Source organism: Carassius gibelio, chromosome B21, assembly GCF_023724105.1.
Source record: "Carassius gibelio isolate Cgi1373 ecotype wild population from Czech Republic chromosome B21, carGib1.2-hapl.c, whole genome shotgun sequence".
NCBI classification, from domain to species: Eukaryota; Metazoa; Chordata; class Actinopteri; order Cypriniformes; family Cyprinidae; genus Carassius; species Carassius gibelio.
In genome coordinates, this window is record NC_068416.1 from 18,778,772 (window position 1) to 18,793,813 (window position 15,042).

The 15,042-nt window shown below is 35.0% G+C and overlaps 1 protein-coding gene across 1 annotated transcript in view; it reads right to left on the bottom strand.

The window, feature by feature from the left end:
- The window catches only part of LOC127986179 (60S ribosomal protein L17), a 232,369-nt gene that overhangs the window by 84,956 nt on the left and 132,371 nt on the right, over positions 1–15,042 (bottom strand). The gene's annotated exons all lie outside the window — the stretch shown is intronic.

Here is a 15,042-nt window from a genome sequence, read left to right on the forward strand (position 1 = left end):
TCAAAAAGAACCCGAGGCAATGTAGCACAAACAAAACAGCAGCCTAATGTAATAAGAGTGTGTCAAGTCCAACAGCCTTAAGGGTTGTTTATATTTCTGCACCTCTCAGTCTATCATATGTATTTATTCAGTTTGGAGAAGAATTTTGCCTCTTAGCACAAAGTTACAGTCTGGATAAGTAACAGTAATATAGGAAAATAATAAACGTTTTTTTTTATCTGTAAAAATTGCTTCACATGAGCTCTCAAATTTGCTCAGTTTTTGAAATAATGGTTAATCTCGCATCAGCAAAACTCAGAAATAACAAAGAGCCGTGAACTTCTCATCTCTAATTCAGAAATCAGCCATGTCTGTGCCAAGTGAATGTGTTTAGTAATTGCTTTTATATTAGGATCATCTTGTATTTGAAATACAGCAAAATTATGAGGTCTGTATTGAAACTATGGTACTAACGTGGAGAAAGTGTGAGGAGTATCTAATTCGGTTTTCATTTATTATTGTTTGAGTCTTGAGATACATTTTTTAATAATTTCAAGAGAACTTGCATTTCAGGAGAGATTGCTTTCTGAGTTGCAAAAGTATTCAAAATGTGTATTAAAAAATAAGAGACACATAAGACAGAGACAGTTACTGATTTTTCTTCTCTATTACACCATTCTTATAAGAAGTAAGTCTCATAATTTTTCATCATGCTCAATCATCTAACATTACAGAGGAAATATCAAGTGCAACATGGAAAAGTCTCAGGTGTCTTTTGCATCTTCATTTGAGAAATTCCACCAAAACTCTGAATGTAATGATGAGTCCTTAAGGGTCCATTAAAGAGAAATGACTTTAGTCTTTGATTCTTCACTCCAAAAATGATACTTTCTGCAGGCATCATTCAGAATCATCACATTGCATAGAATAAAAGGTAATTAAACATGAAATAAAAATAAAAATAAAATAAAATATACTTATTGTAACTTACATTAAACCAAATTTTAATAAAAAGCATATTCACTTTTAGAATATTTGTTTTGAACCTATGACATTGTTTTATTGCAAACATATGCAAGGTGGATATCTTTGAATAATAAAAAAAGAATAAAATAAAATAAATGAACTAAAATAAAATATTAAATTACATTCAATTAAACTGTAATAAAAAATATATTAAACGTAAAAATACACGGAAATCTGTGTATAAAGTAAAATAAAATAAAATAAGCCCTTTTTAAAAAAAAAAAAAAATGTTCTTTTTTTTTTAGTTCACCACTGTTTCATTCCATTTTTGAAAAGAAGAATGTGTCCCTCTGAAAATGACCCCTTACACCGTGTATTCCTTCCAATCATTGCATTATGTGTTAACCACTGCTGGACAGTAAGACACTTTGTCAGATACCAGTCAAAACAGCGCAAATTTTCTTCATTTTGACTATTTTGCATTATTTTTCTTATCTTTTACCATTTTTTTCTTCACTTTGAATCGTGGTGGAGACAGATAAAGGCAACTGCCGCAGTTTCATCCCCATTGCCCCTAAGGTAAATTGGCCCTTTATCAAAGGCAGGCCTCATCTATCAGTGCAAAGACGGGTATTGAAATTGCTCTGCTGGCCACAAATCAGGCCAGTGGATCAGTCCCTTATCTGGAACAAGGCCGTCATCACTCTCCAGCTGGAAAAAGTGGAAGAACCCTGGCACGAGGACCTTTTTCGTTGCTTGGCTGATGGATATGACCCCCCTTGACCCTTGGATGACCAGTTCACCTGGCGTGGAGTCACATCAGGGTCTGGTAATCAGGGTCATTCTCCATCTCTTTCAACTTCATCTTTTGCAGTTCAATGCAAATAGATAAAGAAAGTCATTCAGGATGGAGAGCAGGAAATAGCCTGTTCAGATCAGGCTGGGAAAGTGAAGGCTACTGTTTTAATCAAACTGGTTCTTAGTTTAATTGTTGATTTTATACACTCAATTTTCTCTTCTGATGGATATTTGACACCATCATATATAAAGGTATACAAATTACGCAACAGGGAAATTATTTTCACCATAAAAATTGATTTTTGATCAGGATTGATGAAATGCCATTGATCATTTCATGATAAATAACACCCTGAAATCATGGTGTTGAAAACACATTCATCAAAATGAACATCCAAGGTCAGTATTTGCATGGGGAGAAAATAACCATTTTCTCTATGTATGAATTCTTTCTCAATATTTTTTCCAAGAGCTCAACAAGTAGGTACTCTACTCTACTATAATCAGAAAATTCAGTCTGCATAAAATAACAGCTAGTCAGGCCTCATACTTGAGGCCTACTTGAAAAAAAAAAAAAATTAAGCCAAACAAAAAACAAGTGGCTTGCAAAAGTGGTACAACTCAGCTTATTTACTACTCAGTAATTATCTCAGTTTGGTGAAAATAAATTGTATTATAACACAAAACTGGATGTCTGTACAGCAACACACATTAATATTGTAAGTTGCAAATAAAGTGGTGGCCTGTTTATGGCATGGAGGAAAGAAAGCTCCAAAATCACAAAATAAATATGAAAAGGCAATTCTGTGGAGCTGTAGGCATTTCCTCCACTCAGTGTGTGGCATTATCAGTCCCTCAGGAAAGGAAGAAGACCTTTTCTCTGTTCAGTCCAATTGCATCTGGCAAAAAATGTATGAACCAGATTTTGACTGGCAGTAAATGCCCGCAGAGAGTTAAGAGTGTGACTCAAAAAGATTGCTCTTAAATTAGAGCGTGGACCGAAATATATAAAATTTTCTTATTCTCTTATCAGAGCTTGTGGGCTGCTGTTGAAATAATCTGGAGAGAGCTTGAAAAATGGCCCTGGGTTCTCCCATTGTATTGGAAAAAATGACAAAAAGGCAAAAAGCGAAGCAATGATTTTGTGTTCCTGTCAACAACTGCAAAAGTTTTAATCTCATGTGTAGCTAAATAGGTTTCTTACACTGCTCTCAGAAAAACATGTTTCTGATTGGTCAGTTGTGGATTAAAACTCAGATTATTGTCCTGAAACCAATGCTATTCACTAATTTTCACGAATCACTTCACATATTCTCTCTTGTTTTGAACAACAACAACAACAAAAAACTGGGTGTTTCTTGTGATCTCGTTATTGATTGTGGTGAAAAATACAGTGAAAAATACAATCAGATTTCATATTAAATTTATATTTTGCTGTAGATGGATTGTTTTGCACAATTAACTTTTTTTTTTCTTTTAACAATGATGAAATACAGGCAAGTTTATAGTCAATCAAATCAATATTTCAAGCCGTATTTCAAATATTTCAAAACTTATCACAAAATAAACCATACATGATGCCTTACAGGAAAAAAGAGTCCAATGCACAGTGTTAATATGAATTTTTCAATATTGATTTTTCACACATTTTCCTGTATTTTCAATTACGCGATGTGTTGTGTTTAAGATTAATGCCAGTATACTTAGTGGAAAATATCCCGGCAGAACATATACCTTTTCTGTTTTTTAACAGTTTATTTTTTCTTTCAGTGTAGTTGGGATTTGTTCAGTGTATTCATACCTTTAAACTTTATTTATCTTGCCTAGCCTCTTGAATTCTCTTGCACATCTGAAAATATCAATAATGCATGAAATGCTTAATTTGATGAAAGAGCAGTCAGCCGTATTTATCTACCCAATCATGGTTCACTGCAATAATCGCATCAAAATGTGATGACACAACAATCTGTTCTCAACAGCCATGACAGTGAGTCAATGAAATGCATGTTTTACAACGTCTAGCTGAGATAACTGTTGGCGTACAATATTCAAATATTTATGAGAAGGTTGGGAAAGGTTTTTACACCACCAACAAACAAATCAAATCAAGTAAAATGAAATAAATGCACAGCATATATTTCATTTCCAAAGTGTAATAATACATAGATCCATAGCTAAATTAATGTATCAGTTAACATTAATAGAGAAATGAGGATCACATTTGAAGAGGTGGGAGACTGGTAATGTGGATCTAATGGGACAAAAGAGGTCTGGGACAGAGCAGGCAGTCCATCTTCTCTTTCTAATGATTACTTTAGCTGAATGCGGTAATGGGGTCGGATGTCGCAGTGTGTCTGATTTAGAGTTGCTGGCCCTTGGCTGGTTGATGGCAGGACTGTTCAGTGAAAACCAACTTTAGCTGAATGTCCACAAATAATTGTGGTGAAAGGATGACCGCTGGACATCACCACCTAAGGTGAAATTAATTATTATTTCTTTATTATTATTACATTTTATGTCTTAATATGCAAATAAAATGATTTCTGTCATGACAACTCTCTGAGAGTTTAGCATACATGATAGTACTAATGTGTTTTGGTCTCGGCAGATTCGATCTTCTACATTGCTGCTGTGGCAGAGAAAGTATGACTTGCTAATTCATCCACAAACATGCTGTCATGAGCATGTAAGAAATACTGCTGCTGTACATATAACATATAACAAAACCGCCAAATATAATATACATAAAATGACCCTATAGCAGATCTATCCAGGTGGTGCTGGGGAAGGTGGAGGGTTTCTGAAATGCACTGCAACTGTTACAGCAAGTTAATTGGCTGCTGATGTGAAAAGAAAACAATCAGATGCGACATTTGAATAATGATGTGATTATATCAGATTGAGTTAGAACCTATTGGACTGTACAATCTACATTTAGAGTTTCAAGACAGAACTATGTATTTGAAGGAAAAATTCGTCCCAAAATTAAAGTTTGCTTAAAATTTATTTACCCATAAGGCAATCCAAGATATAAACCTAGAGTCCATCCAAGATATCAACCATGAGTTTGTTTCTTCACTGGAAGAGATTTAGAGAAATTTAGTGTTATATTACATGCTTATCTATGGATACTCTGCAGTGCATGGATGCCATCAGAAGGAGAGTTCAAACATCTGATAAAAACATCACAATGATCCACAAATTATAATCCACTTGTCCATTTATTAATGTCTTGTGAAGTAAAAAGTTGCATGTTTTTAAGAAACAAATGCATTATTAAAGCAACAATCCCTAATTCATAATAACGCTGCATTCAGTGAAAAGTGCATTCCTTGTTGTCCTCTCACATCAAAATCCTCTAATTAGATTTATATGGTTAGAACTGTTGTTTGCTTTTAAACAGTGCTTGACCTATGCATAGTTCTCTCCTGATTCAGATGAGACAAACTTTCAATGTAGAAAGCAATATTACGGATTGTGGACTCATATTCTAACAACAGTCTGAAGTTAAAAGTCTTAATGTTTTTTACAAACATGATCAACACAAACTCATTTACATCTTGAAAGGCCTCAGGGCGAGTAAATGTTAAAAGAAAAGAAGAAAAAATTTAGATGCTTTGACAGTTACAGATTTGAAAATCAAAAAGGCGGGAATAAAGGACCCTAAATTCTAACACAAAGAACTATTTCAGCATAAAATGAAAGGGTCTTCTTCTGGATGCAATGAAAACCACTTCATCTAAATAACCTTTGAAGAACCATATATATTTTTTTAGTATAGGGAAGCCTTTTTGATAATCATTTAGAGTATTTTCTGAAATTTTTCTATTAATTCAAACATATATTTAGAATATATATTTACATTTGATAGAATCCCCCACAAGTCATAAAACAGTTGAAAGTGACTGAGAGGGAATTAACTTTTGCAGTTACAGAAGGTCATCTCATCACCTTTGGATCTCTGGACATGCAAACAAAGCAGGGCCAGGCCTCAGGGACATTATGAGTAAACAGCCGCTGTAATGGGCTCTTAATCGGACCGGGCAATCTGGAGAGGGAGACCCGGAGCTGTGGCGGACCGAGAGCGAGCTGGAGGTGACTATGTGGCAGTTATTATTAGCGCTATCATTGATCAGAAAGGGAGAGTGCTGCAGATGAAGTGGAATGATGGATTTCATGGCTCCAGCCCACTCTCACTGCCGGCGCCGAGCAAAGAAAGAGGAAAAAACACAGGCACAAGAGACCACAGAGAGGATGGGTTACTGTTGCAAACTGAATTTGCAGCACTCTAAGCTCATTTTAATTTTCAATCTGTCACTTTTCTGTTTTACACAGCACACACAAAACACTATAAATATATGTATTCCCTTTATCTTTTTCCATCTCTATTCTTCTTCCCCTCCTCTTAATGAGATACCACATAAAGGCATAGTTCACCCAAAAGTCTAAATTCTACATCCTTCTTGTTGTTCCAAACCAGTATGAGTTTCTTTCTTTTGCAGAACACAAAAGAAGATAAACACCCTGAACACCCACAGTATTTATTTTCCAACAGCAATAGAAAACTGCAATTAGAGGCTATGATGCTAAAAAATGGTTTAAAACTGCATGAGATTTTTCTAAACTCAAAAGGCTCCAATTTCTTCTCACTGTGTTTTTAGGAGAAGGTTCTACTGCAATTATAAAAGGCACAGGCAGAATTATGGCATGATGCGATGCTGCTAAATTATCTTGTGTCAGCAATTCATTGTGGTGAGCTGCCTCTAAAATAACTGGCTTGCTCACTCTCTCTCTAAATGTCATCTTAAGTTCCTGCCAGATGATCAGACTGAGCAAAGCACACTGACATGATTTATGAGACAGTGGAAGACAAATGTACATCTTAATGAAAACAGCAGTGAAGTCTGATGCTAGCTTAATATCTTAATACATCATACCTAAAATAACTGGGCATGAGCTTGAAGAAAATGCTGCATTTCCCCTTTTCCAACTTCCTTTTGTGTTTTAATATTTCAGATTAATTCATTCTTCAATTCGTCAGTTCGTCATGATCATGAAAACATATTGAGGAAAAATAGCAAATTCAGTGTAGTTCAGGTCCATGAATTGGCCTTTCACTGAGAACAGTAAAACAAAGACATTGACACTCAGTGCTAAAGTAATAAAGATATGAATTTCTGCATTGTAGTCAGAATTGTACATAAAAATCAAGAAGTTATCTGAAAATGTCAGCTCAGCTAGTGGAATATTGAGCATACAATTTTTCCAGAGGCAAATGGTTTTACTTCAGAACATGTTAATGATGGTTACATTTATATTTCTGAAATCAAAGCATTTCTCTTATCCTGATTACATCTTAACTGACTTCTTAACTCGTTTGTCTTAATCAAGTGTGAGATGAAGAGGATATATAAAGAAGGTGCCTGGCTGTTTAACAATTATGAGCTGAAACTGCCAATTCGCAGCGGAGCCATAGGCATGGATTAATTCATATTAACTCAGTGGTTTGATAGGTCTGGATATGGGCCTAACAGGATTTTACAAGAGATGATTATATGAGGATACTGCTAGTGAACAGTTGAGTTTAAATCCCATATGTATCATTTGATTGTTTGCATTAATTGTACATTCCACAAATTCATTAAAAAACTATTTTCTAATTGACCGGGCCTTGTGATTCATGTAGCCTGAGGCAAAGCTTTGCTTCGCATCCTTGCTAAGCTGGTTAGTAATCTTCCTCTTCTATAGCAATTTTTCTCGGTGATTTAAAGCATTTTTAGGGGTGATTTACACTGATAAATGTTTTGCATTTAAAAATGCAAGATGTAGGGGATTGGAAATAAAAAATAAACACATGGTATAAAGAGAATGCTATTTCATTTAAAAATGCACTTCTTTTAACTTGAGTACCAGTTTGGTAGAACTCATCCCAACAGGCACACAACATCTTAAGATGTTGATATTCGGTTAAATTTTGGTTGTGACATCAGGTGACCAAAATTCAATGTCAATTCAATGCTGTCTAATGTCAATGTTAATTTGATGTCCAATAGTGGCGTCAGCTGACATTGATAGTTGTTGGCTTTAGGTTGTGTAACCAAAATCCAACGTTAAGTCAATGTCAGACTGGCTTTAAGTACTGACATCAACTTGATTTTCATTCTCAACCAAGATGCAACATCTGTCTGAAGTCATGAACCAGATGCCTGAGAAGCTGCAAAGGATGTGGAATGCAAGTGTTGTTCTAACATGTTTATATAGACAAATGTGTTTCTAACACGCAGTAAACAGATGCCTTTGACCTTTGCACCTTTTTTGCAGCACCTGTCTTGCCTATGAAACATTGTAAAAACAAATTATTTCAGCTTTTTAAAAAAGAACATGTCTCGTGGCCTTCCTTTTTTTTCATTCTACTACTCTCTACTATTCTCACATTTTTCAACATAAAAACATTTCTTGTGTTTCTAATACAAATGCTAAGGGTGATGGCAAATAAATATGAAAATATGAAAAATAAGAATGCTAAAAATATATTTGTTGTAGTTTCCAGTTACCATTATAAATGTATTCTAAATTACGATCACTGGAAATGTGATAAGTGTTCATTGAAACGCAGTGCAGTTGAATAAAGAGAACATGTTTTTGCATTCAAAAACAGGAGATGCAGGGCAGTAGAATGAAAAGAATGTGATGTCTAGAGATACTTTTTAATATTTAAACTTAAGCAACATGTTTTTAGAAGCCATGTCATGTGCTGCAAAAAGCGAGACACAAGCACAATGTTTAATCAGGTCTAGTGCATGATTACTTCGAAAATCCACTGAAACACAGCAATGTGGATTTCAAAAATGTGTTCTGTGTGAATGGCCCTAACTGTGTACTTCAGCATAGGTCAGGTGAACTTGGTCTGGCACTAATGCAGACTGCAGACTTCTGAGAAAAATAAAAATGCTTGAAAGAGCAGGCTGGTATAAAATGGAAGCATTATTGAAACAGATTTTATTTGCATGCAATCTCCATTCTGAAGTATGCATTATCATTTTCTCTAAAGCTTTCACTTATCTTTCAGAGGAAGGGATGTATCCTGAAATGAATTAGAACCTTAATTACATGCAAGCTTATGAAGCAAATTAATCATAAGATACACTAAATCATGCATTGAGTGGACATTTGAACAATGGGAGTGATTACCTCACCATTTTTATAGCAATAAGGCCATTATTAGTGCATGTAAACATGATGCCAGATATGATTGCTGGTGCTCTCATCTATTGTGACATGATCAATCTGAACTGATTGTATAAAAGAGTATGTTCAAACAGCCATAAGCAGAAAGAAATACAAAATAAAACAAACAAAAAAATATTTTTACTATAAATTAAAGAATGAATGTGTATAGGAACATGAGACAAGCATCATTAAAGTATCACAGAAATTGTCAATATGATATATCTTTTATCCCATGTTTCATGAAGACAAATGATACTTTTGTATTTCAAAAAAAAGTTTTTTGGTGCTTTTTGTTGTGTTTTTAGAGCTTGACAGCCCCAGTCACCATTCACTTTCATTTGATAAAAATGAGCATTCAGATGAGTTATGAGTTAAGAATGACATGAAGATGAGTAAATAATGACAGAATAATATTTTATATACATAAAATATAAAATTATATCTTTTCATATTTTTTTTCTTCATTTAAAATCCATTTAGCTAAAATATCTGAGGGGGCATGTGGGCATAAAGCTTCTGGATCCCCATATAAACTAATTCGGCAGAAAAGCACACCAGGGCAATTTGAGTAATCTATTAAACTTTGCTAAATTGTTTTGAAAATGAGCAAGAAGATGCATTCTGTAATCAGGTAAATTGTGTTGCTGCAATGACTCTCAATAAACGCTGCTGAAGAAAAAGAGTTAAAAACTTGGTCTCTTGAAAACTTGAAGGATGGTATTTTCTCTGTGAATTTGATTAGCCAGGCAGGAGTTTATTACCCTCTGTAAAACATTCAGCCGCTTAATGCACAATAGACTTCCTTCTTTATGCTCCACAGCAGTTTTCTCTGCTCATTATAAACATGCAAATCCTGCAATTCAACACCCGTTGGGTTCCCTGCAGTTCCCTGAGCACACAGGGGTTAAGCACTTTCATATTTCACATTGACAAAGGCCAGGACCAATGGGTAAACACTTCATCTACACTAAGCTACCTATATAGGATACATAGTTCTGATAAATTTTGTCCTTTTTTTTCAAGTTGCATTCATATTTAGAAAGGAGACAACAAAAGAGTATGCTAACCTTGAAGTTAGTGAGATATCAAGCTTTGAAAAAAACAAATCTAAATTAAAATCTTAATGGAAAAACCACATAATAAATTGCTGAAACAATTACATAAGTGAAATAAAGTCAGCTGCATACAGTATATTTGTTATTTGGTTTATTAGCTTTGGCTCTTCTTTAGTTCACCCAAAAATTAAAATTCTGTCATCATTTACTCACCTTCATATTGTTTTACATGTTTTCCTATACAATGCCAATACTGTCTTAAAGGGACAATAAGTAACTTTTTAGGTATTTTATTATCTAAAATCAATATTTTTATTCATAAATATGCCCTCAATGGTGTACAAATACCTATGCCAATGTTTAAACTAATCCTTGTAAATGAAGAATTTATTATCTTTATATACATGGGACGGGTAGGTCGACAGAGGCTTCCATGTAGTTCCGCCATCTTGCAAAACTATAATAGCAGAGAGGGACAAAAAGTACTAAGCCAACGCGTTTCCACAACGCGTTTTCGGTCAGAGCCAGAAACGCAGGTGCAGAGCAGTGAGAGGCGCTTGAAACTGCACCGGCAAGTTTAAAAGTCTGGATTGCATTCTTATTATGGACCATACATATGCCGCGCCACAGGAGAAGAAAACATCGTCGCCAAAACAGTCAAAAATAGAACGTAAAAGGAAACGTGACCGTAGATTACAGAAAACAAGAGTTAATGTCGGGGAAGCTTTTTCTAGGTGGAAAGAGCTAATGCTTGATAAAGATTTCAAAAGAGACGCTGAAGTGGCCAGTTTTCTTCTCGACAGGTAAGTCAGTGTTACAGTCTATATTATAATATTTTGTTTATATCTAACAATGCATATACTTCAGAAAATATAACGAATAAATTAGACATAACTACTAATTACAATATTTCATGTTTTCCACAGTCAGTAATTCATACTGTAACATTCGTTTGTTAGTTGTCATGTTGCAGTTTGTTTGAAATAACACACCTGTTCACCTGAAGGAAAACTCGACAAAGTGCTATTAGAAGACATCCTGTCAAAGCTTTTTGGTACATATCGCCTACCGTAGATGCAACGCGCATTTGAAAAAGCGAGGCGCTGGCGAGCAAAATTAGTTTGAATGCAAAGTACAATTTCACCACTAGATGGGAGTAATTCCTGCTTAGTGTCCCTTTAAACAAAACTATACATAATTGAATTTCATTGTTTTGACAAAAAGAAACAAAAACATTTTTTATGTCATCTTTGGTGTTCCACATTCATGTTAGTTCACAACAAAATGAAGATGAAGAAAACATGACAGAATATTACTTTTGGGGTAAACTATCCCTTTAAGTGCTTCCTGTTGGCAAAATTACACAAAAAATGTCCTCAGATCATGCAACAGGCTCCTTTTTTTCATTTGGTTTTCCAATTCCACCCTCTTAAACACCTGACTGACACGAACTGATATAGTTTCGCCGATGTCGGCTGTCTACCCTAAAAGTGTCACTGATTAGGTTAGAGAGGAGAGATTTAAAATGTGGGCCAGGTCTACACAGGGCACAATGCAATCTATTTGTGTCCATCTTGGTTACTTTTGAGAAGGACTGTATACTTCGCGGGTGAAAAGCTTTTGTGGCTCCCAGTGCAAGTAGTTCAGATGGGAGAGCCATAATCCACTCCTGTACCTTTTAACACCGCAATAAAAGAGTAAGCACTGGTGCTAACTCTAGCTGAAGAGAAAGGGAGACCATATTCATTCTGTCAAATGCAATGCAAACTTTCCTCGGAGTGTGATTAGGCAAATGGCTCAATTAAAATATCATGTAATCACTAACTTTACATCTAGGTTATAAAATAAAAAAATGGTCAGTGTTCAGAATTCATACAGTCTTAAAAATAAAGATTCTTTTTTTTTGGCATCTATTGTTCAATTAAGAACCTTCAACATCCATGGAACCTTTCCATGGCACAAAAGGCTCTTTATAATGAAAAAAAAGAGGTTCTTTAGATTATTAGAATGTTCTCCACAGTAAGTAAAAACAGATTCTTTTCAGAACAGTTCACTGAATGGTTCTATGGGGAACCCTAAATGGTTCTTCTGTGTCATTCTATATGCTGTTATTATGGCATTCTATGATATATGTTTTGAAAACCTTTATTTTTTAAGAGTGTAGTGGAGGCAAACAATATAATTGAGATGTTTTTTTGTGGTCAAAAACATTTGCCCCATTTTTGTTTATTTGTATTTTTTAAAAATATTTCAAGTAATGCGCATGTTTTCACAGTGTAGATGTCAGTGTTGTTGACATACAAAGTAATAAACAGAGAAAATAAACTGGCCTGAACTATTAATTATTATGTGTTGTAATTCGAGTCTTATACTGTTCCCAGAGGCATCACGTTAATTGGCTTGTACAGCTTTTGAGACAAAAACGGGTCTTTAGGTGATCATCTGTGTATTAAACCTTGAATAAATGACCAGACTAATTAGCTTCTGTCATCAAGGTTATCTATTTTTACATGACACTAATAAAATAAACAGATTTAAATCCTAGCCAACACAGAAATCTCAATTAAATCTTCAAGCTTCGTTCCATCAAAATTAACAGACACCCAAGGGAAATTTGACCGATGATTGTAGCTGCTAAAAACTGATGACAAAAACAAATGTTATAATTATGATATCATATGGGTGGTGATTTCAATCATCGCAGGATTAATGGTCACTGCATTCAATATTAAAACCTTGTCTGGTTCACAGTAGATATTGTTTACACAACATAAATAGTCTATGTCATGTTGAAAAAACAGATATACATGTTTATAAAAATTATTAAAATACAATATTCATATGAAAAGTAGAAGCAAATTCAGACAATACACTAAAATAGTGTTGCACTACATGAATCCAGTAAAGCATTTTGTTAGAAATTAGTCAATTTTTCTTTCCCCTCACAGGTATTCAAAAAGTTTATCAAAATAACAAATAAAATAAGTAAAAATAGAACATTATTATTGTATGAATCAAAGCATGTTAGTGTGAAAGGTTTGTTCAAGATTTGTATTTATTTATTTATTTTTTCAAGAAAATAATAATATTTAATCAGCATTCAATTGATCAAATCTATGTTTCATAAAATGCTGTTTATTCATTTCAAAGAATAATATACATCAATAATTATATCTAAGAATCCTTACAAATTTTTTATCAGGTTTCCACAATATTAGAATGAATTGTGAAGGATCGTCTGACACTAAGCCTTGAGTAATGGATGCTCGAAATTCCTTCACAGGAATAAATGATTATTGAAATATATTAAAATACAAATAATTATTTTAAATTGCAATAATATTTCCACAATATTTCTGGTTTAACTGTATTTTTTACCTAATAAAAGTAACCATGGTGAAAATAAGAAAAGTCTCAGGTTATACATGTAAACATGGGAACAAACAAGACACTGCGTTCTCTAGAGGCCAGTGTCAGAAGAATACAACTAAACAGGACAATAACATTGGCTGGCGACAGCATGTGACGTCATTACCTGGCGTGACCACAGCATAAAAGGGCACTGGGAGAACACGTCATCCTATTTTTTCATCTGAAGCTTACACCTAAGGGAACTAAAGAATGCAGTGTCTCATTCTCTTCTCATGGAACCATGGTTACATACGTAATCTGAGACGTTCCCTTCCGAGGGAACTTTGAACTGCATCCTCTAGAGGTCGCTGTGGGGAACGGGGGGGGGGGGGGGGGGGGTATTTCAAACCAAAAGAAGTCCGAAAACAGAACAGGTCAGAGTACAGAAAGTAGTAGATGAAATGGATCGTACTCACCAACAATGGCTCCCGTGCATGGCTCATGGATATAGGCTATAGGTGAAGTCTGAAGAACACTGGGGTCAGTACCAGCATTCCATGAGACATATAAACTAGCCAAAACATCATAGGTCCATAAGAGATCGCAATTGCAAGCGTAGGAGGCTACTACCTAAGCTCAATAAGAAGGGTAGCTTTTTACGGGAATTAAGGGGAAGAAGATGAGAGCAGATGTAAATAGAACTTTAACTTTAAAATGTAACAATATTCAACTCGAAAAAAGAGTAAAGAAAAAAGTAGGATGTGACTTGAATTTATACATTAAGAACTGACTTTTAAATACCATGTACATAAATATCACTCGCAAAAAACTTAAAACGTAATTGCGTAAACAGCACCAAAAGTGTTTACATAAAGTAGCATCTCAGAAACTGCTCCCATAAAACTGCATGAGCTATGAGAAGCTCTTATTAGAGCAGAAAGGAAACACTGAGCTGTCTATTTGAATAATAAATTACAGCAGGCATCACAGGCGAAACCATCACTGACATGTACTTTGCCCATATGCTGAAACTGGTAATGAGAGGAACGTTGTCAGAAGATGCTAGAAAAGAGCAGGCTGTTGAAACGTCTCCTCAGGAGAAAGGTCTTGCCCAGAGACTGATAAATGTTAATCACCTGACATTAGCAGCAAGAGACAGGTCACGGCAATCAACCTGGTGAATACACTGAAATGACAGGGAAGATAGGGCACCGAGTCCAAATGGAGAGAGTGTGAGTGGGGTCAATATTCACTTCATTTCTTTGCAATAGTACTCTATCAAAACGTTCTGTTAGTGGTAGCAGTTTGGTTTGTTCTCTACTTCACTGTTTATTACAGGTGTCTTTCTGCAGCTAATTACAAAAGCCTATTTGTGAGCGTGGCTGGAAGACTTTCAATACCCTGCCCAGAATTTGGCAAAGCAATTAATGTGTTTGCTAATTGGATGCCTGTGCATGTGGGTCTTCTTAAATGCCTCTTTCTTCCCAAATCAACACTCATCTTGCCTCTGTGAACTGACAGTAATTGCTGACTTGAGCAGTATGGAAGTCATCAGCTGCTCTCGCTGTCAATATCTCTATTCAGCATGGAGTAAGTACAAGGTTAAAGCCAGACCCCCACAGTGGGCTGCATTAAACCTCCAACCTGTAGGAAGAAAACTGTG